This window comes from Scomber scombrus, chromosome 3, assembly GCF_963691925.1.
Source record: "Scomber scombrus chromosome 3, fScoSco1.1, whole genome shotgun sequence".
Classification (NCBI taxonomy): Eukaryota; Metazoa; Chordata; class Actinopteri; order Scombriformes; family Scombridae; genus Scomber; species Scomber scombrus.
The window spans coordinates 29,709,586-29,723,529 of NC_084972.1; the positions used below are offsets into that span (position 1 = coordinate 29,709,586).

The following is a 13,944-nucleotide window of genomic DNA, read 5'->3' on the forward strand; positions in this document are numbered from 1 at the left end:
TGCAAGTCAATATCCAGGACTCCAGAGGATGAATTTGGGGGTGCATAAAGAGCCAGTATAAGATACATAAGGTGCTTTTTGAACTGTAAATCATTGATATATTCCAGTAGAGCCTCCAAATATGAATATAGACCTAAAAATGTGCACCTGAAATCTTTTTTGGAAGATATTGACAAACATCATCTTACTGATATCAGATCATCAGATCAAATAAAGCTTCTGCATTCACCATTACTGGTGTTGTCATCACTGATTGTAGTTCAATTTCTTTTATGTGTATTGCAGGAAAATTGAAGCGATGTGTGTGGTGATAAAAACTTACAACGTCATCGTTTAAGAAGGAGTCACACCATGAGACATCAGTGAGTAGTTAGGGATAGTTGCTAGATCACAAAAATTGACAATATCACGTTCCTTTAAAATAAAATCTATAATTCAGTTTGTTTTAAATTGTGACAGGAAAAACAAAAAAGCAGAAAACCTAAAAAATAACTGCTATGGTGTCTCATTAAGAAGATTAATAGTCTATAGCCATGAATGCTAGTAGCTCTGCAAGGCTGTACTCAGGCATAGCGGCTCTTTGAGCTAAATGCTAATGTCAGCATGTGATAAACTCACAGCTGAGGCAGAGGCACCAAAGTTTTGACCCGTTGATGACTCTGGATGAAAAGTCAGAGTTTCAACACAAAGAGATTACTTGTGAATGTGTTCATCAAGTTGTAACTTATCCCTGAAAGGAAGATGACTAACCAACCGCTATCAGGGAAAAATACACAAAGTGATCGTAGAGAATGATGAACTATTAATGTGTCAGAGATGAACAAGGAGCGTAATCAAAGGAGAGTAATTTACTACAGAGATAAGACGATAAGAGGCTTAAAGAGGAGATGAAACAGTGACAGAAGCGTGAAGGAACTGTCAGTCATAAACCGAGATAGATAAAGGTTAAATAATTACTAGGGACTTTTTCTTTTCTCTTAACTCGGTGAAGATGAACGGGGACATATCATGCACAGGGATTTTTGTGATTTTCTGTTATTTATATATTCTTATATAATGTTGGCGGGCTACTGATGATGCAACAGGCTCTGTGGAAAAGGCCCCATTCATTATGTAGATATAAAGGTCTCATTCAAAGGTAACAACAACACAATTCTTACTTTAGTGGGATTATACACTGATTAAAACATACTTAGCCCAATCCACTAGACGCCACTAAATTCTACACATTGCACCTTTAAGTCTTACTTTCTTTCAGGGCTAATAAATATAGAAATTATGCTATTAATAAACAACTTAGATGGGGGCACGTTGAAGGACTCTCATATAAGGGAAAGGTGTAGCGTGTGATGTTGCTCATGGTACCTCCCTATAATATAATATCCTTTTTAGTTTGATATGTTTTCTGTTGAATTTAAATGTCACAAGACTTGGACGTTGTATGTTATCTAATTTAATTACAAAATAAATGTAATGTTGATGATTACAAAGGAGGTTACATCTGAAGTCAGACCTTTAAGATTTTGCTCAGGAGGGTTTTTTCCTCATTTTTTAATATTTAACATGTTACTGAATACATATATTGCTTAAATGGTTTCACAGTACCAATGAAGCTCATGCCAGACTTTAGACTTTGTTCATATATTATCTTTATTTTATATTCTAAAATCTACATGAACTAATGAATACATTTTCAAATGAGAGATAAATCTTGCTTTATAAGAAATGATCTCCCTTATAAATCATGTCAGTATCCATGAAAAACACCTGAACTTAGATTTTGGTGCTTAATGGGAACACTTACCCTAACAGCTGAAAACAATCGTTAGAAAATTAGAAAAGTCATCAAAAAATAACTAAATGCAATAAGTAACATTACTTTGATTAAGTAATTGAAATAGTTATATCACTTATTACATTTTAACTAGGGTAACTAGTAATTTGTAACCTATTATATTTCCAAAGTAACCTTCTCAACCCTGGTTACTACAGAGGTAAATATGGCAGCGTGAGTGGAAATCTGAGCCTGGTAGATATACTGCTGGGAGTTGATTAGTGGATGGAAGGTGTGCAGGTGATCAGCAGAGTAGGTCAACACACCCAACATCACATAGAGACAGACAGAGACACACAGGAACACAAGGGAGGGGAAACAACACAAAAAATAACCCTAAAAAGCATTAAGGTAAACAATTAAAAAATATATCACACACCAACAGAATCTACTACAGAGAGGAGAAGAGGAAGGTTTATCGTGATTTATTAAAAAACACAAATGCATTCTTTGTTTGAGTCTGATAATCAGATTTCATTCATTCTTTTCACCTCCTTCAAAAAGTTGGGCGGTGAAGGTGCTGATTCACAGGTTAGAAATGGCCCATCCCTCGTCGGATTGCATGCCAGATTAACCTTGCGAGTATAGACTTCTGGTTTTTTACATTCACACTGAAAAGAAAGCAAAGTCATTGTTATACAGCACACAGCATGTAAAGTAAAGCATTTCTGAGAAAGCTGCTGCAGCATCAGAGCTTGTTATACAACTTGTGTCCATTCAACCAGTACAGAGCGAGTGATGTATGGGTCATTGATGTTTTCTTTGTGTCCATGTGGTTAAGTCAAATTTAAAGGGGTTCAAATGTGAAAATAAACGTATGAATAACTTGCACACATTCTTTTTTTGTGGACCCAGCATAACATTTCTGCTTTTAATCCATTTTGAGAAAATATATTAGAGGATTATGGCAAAAATGTCTAAGTGGTGTAACCATAAAAACTTTGTACCAAATAATTCAACTTGCTTAAAAACACTGAATTCGCAATAAAACACCATATCAACTAGTTTGGCATGATCTTACATTAATGGAATACAATTGTTCTAAATATTACATTTAATCTAGTAATTATTTGTATAAATCCACTTAAATCCACTGTAAGTGGATAAAATATTGAATATTTAGCATTCTTTTGTGGTTACACCATTTGACATTTTTAGGAGCGTTGAGTCTTACTTTTGGTAAAAAATGGTGCAAATGTAAAGATATTTTATAATTGCTCATCTTGCCAACAATTATTTGTCAATTAGTCTTAACTCTTTTCTAATTGTGATAACAAATCCTTTTATCCACAAAGCAGAAACATTATTTACAGTTGTTTATTAGTTTATTAGTTTCCACCTTGGCCTGCAATTTGTCTGCATTTGCTTACATTAGTATCATGCTAAACATATATACAGACAACCATCACCGGACTGAAGAGCTTCAAATGTGACCATTCTCAGGAAAGTTGTGGTGCATCAGTTTTTCTATGTTTATGAGCACATTGGTGGACGTTTATTTGTGATTGACATCGAGGCGATAAGGGTAGCCTTTGTTAGTGTTGTGTCACGGTCACTGCTGCAGCTTCGACTGATCACTGTGTTGATAAGTGGACAAATCAGCAGACAAACAAACAACATCTAACTTCAGCACAGCATGCACCTGTCTGCTGTACCTCAGTATCTTTGCCTCTATCTTTTCTCCATTTTGGTTTATTCTTGAAGGACAATGCATCACAAGCAGATATATGCTTTTGCTAATTAAAGGCACATGCAATTTAATATCAGTTGGACTTTAAATGTGTCTCTTGAGACATCTTGAATGCAGCTCAGCAGCCAGTTCTTTAAGTGAGCAACTGTGTATGATAATCCCAGCAGCTATACTGTAATGCTGCTGCAGCTCTGACAGCAATATGTTACGTCACCACCAATCAGTCAGCGCCTTCGCACAGAGACGAGAGGGTGTTACATAATCTTATTTATGTAATATTTTAATCCAATTGTCAACAAACTCCATAGTCTATACAGTAGTAAACCGGACTGTAGAGAGAGAGGGCGGAGGCACCAACAGGGTCAGGGGTCGATTCCCGCACACAAGCTTCTAAAGCCTGCGTTCTTGAAGGTATAAGCAGCTTTGAGGATATATTACTTAAACAGGGTTATATGATTCTAAAGAGTGAGAATATTAACATTATGTCAGTGTTTAGTAGAGTTAGAGTCAAAACATGCTTAGCTTAGCTTAGCATGAAGTGTGGAAGCAAGAGGATGTGGCTAATAAGTGCAAATATATAGCAGTATCTAGTTTGTTTAATCTCTATACGAACAAGAATGCAAGAAGAGTCTCAGAGAGAATTACAGTACATGATGGAACTATTTCTTGACAAAAAATCAGACTATCCATGCACCCAGCACTTGCAGCGTCTCAGTGCAATCTCAGTGTACAAGGTCTTGACTTGAAATACTCAATACATCTGCCACAGGTCAGCAAGGAAACCAAAAGAGGGAATTTGTCCTAGACAGGCTGTAACTTTGGAAATGATCTAATTGATTTAGCAACCCGGGGCTGCCCTAATTTTAGCTTCAGCTGAATTTGCACAAACCCCCATTTATTATATCGTAGCTGCGTTCTGGTGAAGCTTCAGGGTCGGTGTGGAGAGCAGGAAATGTTACTGTCAGCTCTAGTGTGTTCATTAGACTCTGCTTTAAGATAATGTTCTTGACTCCCATAATACATCTAGTATCTTGCAGTGCATCCCACCATGATGCAGCTAGAGCGAATATATGTCATGCAAAATGTCTTACGTTGCACATCTCATCCGTTGCTGTTTTCTTTGGGCTGTGTGAAGTTTAAAACCCTGTTCTGTGTCTGACATCCACTGTGTCTCTGTCTTGTTCAAATGTTCTCGCTGTTCCTGGAACCGAGGCAGAGGAGGAATGCTTTGTGTACTTTTAACTCTTCACAGGCCCTTTTGTCCTGTCCTGATCTGTTCATCCTCTGCCTGTGATCTCTGCTGTTGAAAGCAGATCCCAGTGACGTCGACGCTTGAACGCTCACACATAGACAAAGGGAAGCTTCCTGCACAGGATTATACTGTGACTCACAGACCGGCATTGGGTTTCCCAAAGGCATCTTTAGACTCACGCCGCTCTGCTTTCACACCAAAAGCAGCCCAGGCAGTTTATTTAAAACCTGAAGCATTTCCTTTCTGTTTATTAAACAATACTTACTATTTCAAATGAGCTGCAGTGTGACAACATGTAGGCCTTTCTACCAAATATTCCCATGAACCAAATCAGTGATGTTCTTTAGCAAATGCATGTTACATTTCCAATGCATCCACCTCAAAGGACTATAAAAGCCACCATCTTTGTTTAAAGTCCAGATAGAGCATTTCCATATCTTTATGTATTTCCGAGTGAAACTGGATAGACAGGTTGACCATAACATGGGGAGGAATTTGATTTGCATGTTAAAACGTGTGCATGTCACAATGACTCTGCAGATCTGTGCTGCTAAAAGTTGAAGATCAATTGACGGGTGGATACAGTGATATTATTGACTGAAATTGGTTGGTTCAACCCTATGTAAAGACACATCATTTTGTTTTACAGGAAGAAAACATGATTGGATTTTGATATAATAATACAAAGAAGGGGATTTGTGGTATATTTGTTAAACAGGTGCACATTATGACTGGGGATGTGATCTAAAAGGGTTAAAAAGATATTTTTTTAATTTCATCTCGACTATAACACTACTTGTTTAACTGTGCTGATACTTGTTTGAGCTGCTGTGTGATGAAATAATGAAAGACGATGCACTGCAGTAAATATTAATAAATGCCAGGAGGATAACACACCGTGTTAAAACTAGCGATGAACTATTTCTGTGGGAGGATTTTTTTTTTTTTATCTTGCTGGGGCTAGCTGTGGGTTTAAAGGTTCACAATTTTTCAGGTGTGTCTTAAATAATTGTCAGGTGCCCAAATAAACATTGATGTTGTTTTATCTTGCAATAATCATTCCTCCTGTTCGTACTGGCCATTAGAAGATCCCTTCATAATGCACTTATAATGTGATGAAGAAAATCAAGAAGATAACATATTTGAGTAGAAGAGGACTTTAAAGAAATATTCAGCCCTCTGATAGGACTGGTGGATGGAGCCCAAGTGCAGACAGAAGTGACAGAGGTGCAGATTGTGGATTTTGGACCTCGATGCTTACAATTAAAGCATGATCTAGTGTAGTTTTAAGACAGATGCCGGCATTTAAAAGTCAATTTCACGAATTATATACCTACTATGAACACTGTAAACACCCTAAATACCTGTCTTTGCTTATATAATGGGTTAGTGAAATGCAAATAAAAGTAAAAGATTATGCTGATATTTAAAAATCATTAAGCTCTTAATCTTATTACAGGACCCTAAAATTAGATAGATAGATAAACAGACAGGCAGTATTATGTGGCCTCACCCAAAAATGTCAGGAGAGCATAGTTACATTCAAAGCTAACAGCATCTGCCTCCAGGTGACAAACCAAACCTGTAGCTTTACAGCACAACTGATAATTATGGCAAGCTTTCAAAAATGTGGCCTTAACCTAGATCTCAGGAACTTGTTAGGGGGGGGAGCCTTCTCTTAGTTCTCAACATGTACAAAATGTATTCACTGAACAGTTTTCTAAATTCTTCCTCCTTCTACAAGCAGTTCTTCTACAGTACATTTTGCACATCTTTGTGTAGTCTTTATATTTTAAAACTGAAGGGTCACCAATGGCTTCTGGCGGACTGCTGCACAGAAAACAGGTTGTGACTGAGAGCGACGTGCTATCAGCACATTCTGTGCTGTTAAGTATCGTCATCTGCATCTTATATAAGAGTACAGCTCGTCTGAATGGTACAACACATCTGCATTTCATCTGTAAGGCTGTAAATTCATGGTTTTTTTTTTTTCAATTTTCCTGAGTCCCAAATGCCGCACTGATATACAGTAGATTGCAGATGAGTCTCACAATGGCTCCATTATTTAATCCTGCGTCCACATTCATATCTTTAGCCTTGCTAACACTAAGGAATGCAGTGTGAGACAGTCGATCCCTTTGATCCAGACACATATTCATTGTTCCTAGAAGATCATCCTAATAACTTAAATGATCGCCTGGCATTTCTTCAAATGCGATCCTCGGCTAAAACTTAACTTAATTTGTCTTATATTTTGTTTATGACCTAATAACTGAAAACTACTTTCTCATCGTCCTCAGCTTGAACTTTTTGTTTGGAACTAATTAGCAAATGTTTGGATGCTACATGCTAAACTCAGACATGGTAAACATTACACAGAACCTACTAATCCTAAGCATAACAACATTGTTAGCATGCTGATGTTAGCATTTAGCTTACAGCACTGCTTTGCCTTAGTGTGGCCTTACAGGGCCACTATCATGGTTGTCAACTTTAGTTGCTCTTGTTAACTTTGATTTCATGATGTCCTAGTTTCACATTTTTTCGATGTGTTCCATCAAATCACAGCAAATCAAATCTTTAATACAGCGATAGCACAACACAAAATCCACAGACTAAGAACAACCCACATTAGCTTTCCTGCTAATATGAACACGTCTTGTCCTGCACCTTAGCTTGTTGAACGAGCCACCGAACCAAAAACTGTTGACCTTATTTTTACATAGTAAGAGCAACCCAGCTGCTTTGTGTCTCCTTAAAATGTCTGCAAACGCCTTAAATACCTAAATATTTTCTTATATAATCTGTTTGTGAAATGCTAACAAAGGAAAAGACCTCGTTGACATTTAACATTCATTAAGCTGTTAATCTTATTACAGCAACTTAAAATTAGGTAATCAATCACTGTGGTAGATACACAGACAGACAGACATGCAGTATTACGTGGCCTCACACAAAAATGTCAGGAGCGATGTTACAGTAAAAGCTGACAGCCTCCAGGTTACACGCCAAACCTGCAGCTTTACAGCACAACTGATAATTATGAAAAGTTGTCAGAAATGTGGCATACAGTGAGAACCCTAAACCCTAACAGCAACCAAATGATACATTATTTATAGTTTTAGAACAAAATGTATTCACTGAACAGTTTTCAAAATCCTTCAATGTCCTCCTTCACTGTTCTTCTACAGTAAATTTGGCAAATGTTTGTGTAATGTTTATATTTTCAAACTGAAGTTTTTTCTGGCAGACTGCTCAACAAGTTGTGACCGAGGGCAGCGTGCTATCAGCACATTCTGTGCTATTTAGTATCATCATCTGCATCTTATATAAGAGTGCAGCTTGTCTGCATGCCACAACACATCTGCATTTCATCTGTTGAGCTATAAAAGGTTAGTATAGTGTTATGCCCGACATAACATGAATCATGAGCCCCATCTTCCCCAAATCCCAAGCAGCCACCAGACAAAGTAAGCTCAGTGTAACAAAAGTAGATTTATTTACATAAAGAAATACATAATAAAAGATCCTTTAAAACACAAATTGCGACCACAGTCGTAACAATAGATATTCACTGTCACCAGGGGATGTTTTGAATAATGGCAACCCTAACGCATATACATATCTAATGCCACAATCACACCTTTTTCTTAATCCACACCTTGGTTCATGACAAAGACATCTCAATAACAGCTAAGTCTTTCCACCCATTTTCTGCTGCTAACCTGAGTCCAGGTCACAGTAGCAGGCTTAGTAGGTAGAGTTGACCGTTTTCTTCCCAGCCATGATCTGAATGTTCCTAGCTCCAGGTAGAATACACTGTATACCATTTTTAACATGTTCTGGGTTTGCTGGTAGTCTCTTCCTAGTTGGAAAAGCCCTGAAAACCTCTACAGGGAGGCATGCAGAGCCATCTGGCTCCATGAACAACCTCGATTGACTCTGCACCGTATCTCTGAGCTACCCCATTACCCTGAGAGGGAAAACTCATTTTGGCTGCTTGAATCTGTGATATCATTTTTCAGCCACCAAAAAGTCACGGCCACAGGTGAGTGTTGAACTGTAGATGGGCTGATAAATGCAGAGCTTTGCCTTAAAGCTCAACTTCCTCTTCACCATGACAGTGCAGTATGATGTCCACATTACTGCCAATACGCCTATTCATTTCTACTCATGAGATGCTCCAACTCCCTCATTTATGTGCAAATTGGACACAGTGGTTTCAGTTAGGAGAGAAAAGTGAATGGAGAAAAGAAAAATGTTTGTTATATGAATAGAAATGATAGTCATGAAGTTTTTAGTGCTCGGATTCCACAAAGTCATCATCCCCAAGCAGCTGCAAGATAGCTCCCCCAATAAAGTCCAGACCTTGGTGGTGTTGGTGGTGGTGGCTGATGACTTTGAATGAGACTGATAGCCGAAGAAGTGTTGTGACTGCTGATTCTGCAGAGACTGGGCGGAGATGGGGAGTTGGAGGAGTGCGCATAACAACTGCATACCAGAGAGGAGAGCTAGAACAAAACAAATTTAAAAAGAGAGCAACCAGATGACAGAACAAACAAAAAAAGTGTGTTGCTATGCTACTGGATAGACGTGATTAGCAAGGTGACAACTAAAACTCAAACTGCACCCCCGAGCATTTGACAGCTAGGAAATAAGTGAGCATACGTGAGAGATGAGTATGATGAGGCAGTAGGAGTAACAAGCTACGCCTGGTATGCAAAAGATAGTCTCACTGACTGAACGTTCGCCAAGCTCCATTTACATCCCATGCCAGTATAAATCCAGATACGGCGGTCAAGTGGCAGATAAGTGTGTAAGGCATGTCCTCTTGCATTCCAGGGGCCAGTGTTGTTTTTCTGTTATTTTACAGTAACCATGATCCTTTTAAACCCTCACATACTGTTCATGTTCTGTCTCTGCACCAATTCACATTCATAAATTCCCATCAGTTATTAATTAATGGTTGATTAGTCCGTAATAAAGAGTGTATATATGGAAAAAAGACATTCACAATCACTATTTTATGGTGATTTTTGATTTTTTTGTAAAAAATACAGGTCAAATTTGGATGTTTGCTTATACTAAAATGTGTACCAGTTGCATTTTATTTCTATTTTTGTATATTCGGGGTCACATTACACAAAGTCCACCTATAGCAGAAATGTGTATATGGTGTTTATAGAGCTCTCAAATGTTAAAATGGGTTAAATCTGACCCTGAACAGTATGTAAGGGCTAATAAGGATAAAGATTGCATGTAAGAAATCTAGTTCAACCTGCTCTGAACGCAGTGTTTTCTACCTCGCCAATCAGCTGATGTTTACAATATATAAATATAGAACCTGGAAATGTGCATAATAAATCCTCTTTAAACATAACATAATTATATTTGACCTAGACTGAACATTCTCATTAAAGGAGATGTTTGTTGTACATTATTTCCATAATTTCCATAAGTTTGGTGTGGGGGTTCCTCTGAGTGTTAGGACCCAATTTTCATAATATTTGCTTTGGATATTTGAGGTCATGGCTGTCCAATCGGCTCCTACTAAACAAAACCTTGGTCCAAATTATTTCCTTATTCAGTCTTATTGGGCTTGGTGTATAGGGCAGCAATTAGCGTTAATCAATGCAGTAGAAACCCAGGTTGATATGTTTATTTCTTTTAATTTATTTAAGAATAAAACAGATTTACAACACTGTTAAAGACTGTATCTAAAAGGGGAAAGTGGCATTAACACAGTGTGACTCTTCCACTGCCAAAAGTTGCTGAATTCACGTATTAAACTTTAATTTATGGAAGGTTTAATGGACTTAAGATAGTATGACAGTTTTAATGCCTCTGCTGGCGTAGGGGCAGGATTAGAGGTAACAAAAAACATATGACAATAATTGGGATTTGCAGGAAAATTGTGTTTATTTTGTCTTATTTTGATTTATAAAAAATCTATTAGTCAGAATTTCCGTAAGAAGGTCAAGGCCTCTGGTTTAGGGTTGTTGTTGTATTGCAGCAGGTCTCTGGTCTGTGTGTCCATTTATGAGCTCTGATCACGTTGTGTGTCATCGTCATCAGAGGAGAAAAAATAGTTTTTTTTTCTATGGAAATGGAGAGAGTGAGCTGTGAAGTGCAGGAAAAATGATGTGTTACTTTTCCACAGCAGCTGCTCGTTAGTTAGTGGCGCGTCACACTGCTGCCAGAGTTGGCCCTCTGTTCACGTCAGCTGGAAAAGAAACTGTTTTGATAGGTTTTCATAAATCTATTTAGTAGATCTTCTTGTTCCGAAGACCACCTGACCTTTCCTTTTAGCTCCACCATGCAGCCAAAACTTCCACATAAAACATGTCTTACCTTCATAGAAGATTACTATAAAATGGACTCATGCTCATGATTTTAATGATGATGGTGATGTCACTGCTTTATTGTATTTTATAAAATAATTTAGTATCCAGAATACAGTGCAGTTTAAACTTTGCCTGTATTAAATTACAAACAAGTGCCAGTTAACTTCCCTCTTACAGGAAAAAAAGCACCTAATGAGTCCAATTTCCCTGCAAACCCAAAAATAGACCTCTGAATCAGAGATTGCATTACATAACCTTGCAGGGTAACCCTTCCCAATGGAGAGTGTATTAAAATGTCTCCCATATACATACAGCATGGGACAGTGTTATGTATTCTACTCGCTGATTGGCTCCTTACAGTTTGCTGTTAAGATATGAACCAATGAGAAGCAAGAGCGGTGAGAAAAGCAACTCAGCGTTGAGACTGTTGCATCATGATGGAAAGAGCCAGAAACCAGAGCCATGACGGCACAAGAGTTGCAGCAAGGTTATGCAGCTACCAGTCACATATGTAACTATAATAACTAATATACTTAATGAATGTGTTATAAACAGTATAGTTTTATAGAATTTTAAATAAAAAGGTCATAAAATTAGTTCGAAAATTAAGATAAAGACTGAATAAAGGCAATGTTTTCACTGTGGCTGATGGAAGCGTTATTAGTTGTGCAGGTATTTTGCCAATAAAGAAACATATTGGAAATATTAATTTAAATGTATTACATTTTGAGCAGATGATGGGGCTAGATTAAAGGTTAAGAGTTTATCAAAAGTATTATAATGTGATGGTAATCCTTTGAATAGTTGTAGAGACATTTTACTGTAAGTCTAAAAAAGTTAACCTGCTGGAGTTAAAGTAAGTGGAGCCCCAAAAAGTGGATAGGAACCACACATGTCTTTATATAATGTTGCTCCAATCTATCAAGTAGGCTGGATGTTGAGATATTTAATTATTGAAAACTTTGACCTGCTGGTGGCGCTAGAGGAAAAGTCAGTGGGTCACCAAAGTCAGCAGGATTAATTAACTGGACTTCATGAATGTTTGTGCAAAATTTCATGTCAATCTATTAAACCGTTGTTGAGATATTTCAGATTGAAGTTGAAGCTATTGGGAGACAGACATTGACCAAACTCTTATTATACACAGCTCTGCTTCAGCGACAGTCTGAGCAGCTGAGATCACAAAAAGGAAGAGCTCCCACTCTGTTTGTAGTCCTAGACACCACCACAATAAAGAAAAGAAAAGAAAAGAAAAGAAAAGAAAAGAAAAGAAAAGAAAAGAAAAGAAAAGAAAAGAAAAGAAAAGAAAAGAAAAGAAGATAAAAGAAAAAAATTAAAGAAAATTAAATAAATAAAATTAAATGAATGTGACATGATGTAACACACTTCCAGCTGATCATGTGCTTACATAAAGATTTGATTGTTCCTTTTTTTTCTCTATTTTTTCTTTTTTTTTTTTTTACAGTTTTGGTCATTAGTTCTTCTTCAAAATACACTTATTTTGATGAGGAAGAAGATTAAACTGGAACATGTCTTCATTATGTCAGACGTCAGCATTTTAAGGGAGTATCCTTCCTGTTGAGAAATGTCAAGTTGAACAATCCGGACATGGGGTCATGTCAGGATTTCATTTAGTTTCTTTTTGACTCTTTTTTAAGTTTCCATTTGTTTTTTAAATTGTTACTTTGATTAATTCTGATTATCTCACTAGTCACATGAATGATATAAATGTTGTGTCCTTTGGTCTCTTTTTTTTTTCTCTCACTGGTATTTACTGCTTTGACATTGAGCAGATAAACAATATAACTGTCATCACCTCCGCTCGCTTACATCACAATTAATGATTAATCCTGACTTTGATCAAATACAACAAATCACGATGACTTGGCTACATTAAAATAAGAATGATAAAGTAAAAAGACAGTAGCATATTTAGATTTTACTGGCACTGGTTTCACTTTTCTGACACTTTTCCTGACCGGTGGACATAGCTGAATGAGCACTTTAGTGACATATTATCATATTACAGTCACAATTATTATAGTTAGGTATTAAATAATGAAAACTATGTTATTTAACAACTACACAGCATTCCTGGCTGTGCTGTCTAAATGGAGCTGCAACAATTGGTCTCTGTCTCTGTTTCATTGTTGGGGAGTAACTAGTTACATGTAACAGTATTATGTGTTTTACTTTTAAAATAAATGTAACTGTAATCTGTTAAAGTTACTGAGAAAAAAAAGTGTAATTAAATTAAAGTTACTTATGAAAATGTTGATGATTACAAAGGAGGATACATCTGAAGTCAGACCTTTTAGGATTTTGCTCAGGAGGGTTTTTACCTCATTTTAAAATATTTAACATGTTACTGAATACATATATTGCTGTTTTTATTTCTTTAAAATCAATATTGTTTGTATATTTTGTAAATTTTGCAAAATCTACATGAACTAATGAATGCATTTTCAAATGAGAGATAAATGTTGCTTTATCAGAAATGATCTCCCTTATAAATCATGTCAGTATCCATGAAAAACACTTGAACTTAGATTTTGGTGCTTAATGGGAACATTTACCCTAACAGCTGAAAACATTCATTAGAAAATTAAAAAGTAATCAAATGTAATAAGTAACATTACTTTGATTAAGTAATTGAAATAGTGACATCACTTATTACATTACATTTTAAATAGGCTAACTAGTAATCTGTAACCTATTATGTTGGATCTCTTTAAATTAAACTTGAAGAGTATAGTTTAGACCTGCTTTAAGTGCCTTGAGATGACTTTTGTTGTGATTTGGCGCTATATAAAAAAAGATTGAT

At 36.6% G+C, this 13,944-nt stretch overlaps 1 protein-coding gene across 1 annotated transcript in view; it reads left to right on the plus strand.

The window, feature by feature from the left end:
* Positions 1–13,944, plus strand: part of mtss1 (MTSS I-BAR domain containing 1) — a 215,471-nt gene that overhangs the window by 74,312 nt on the left and 127,215 nt on the right. The window lies entirely within an intron of this gene.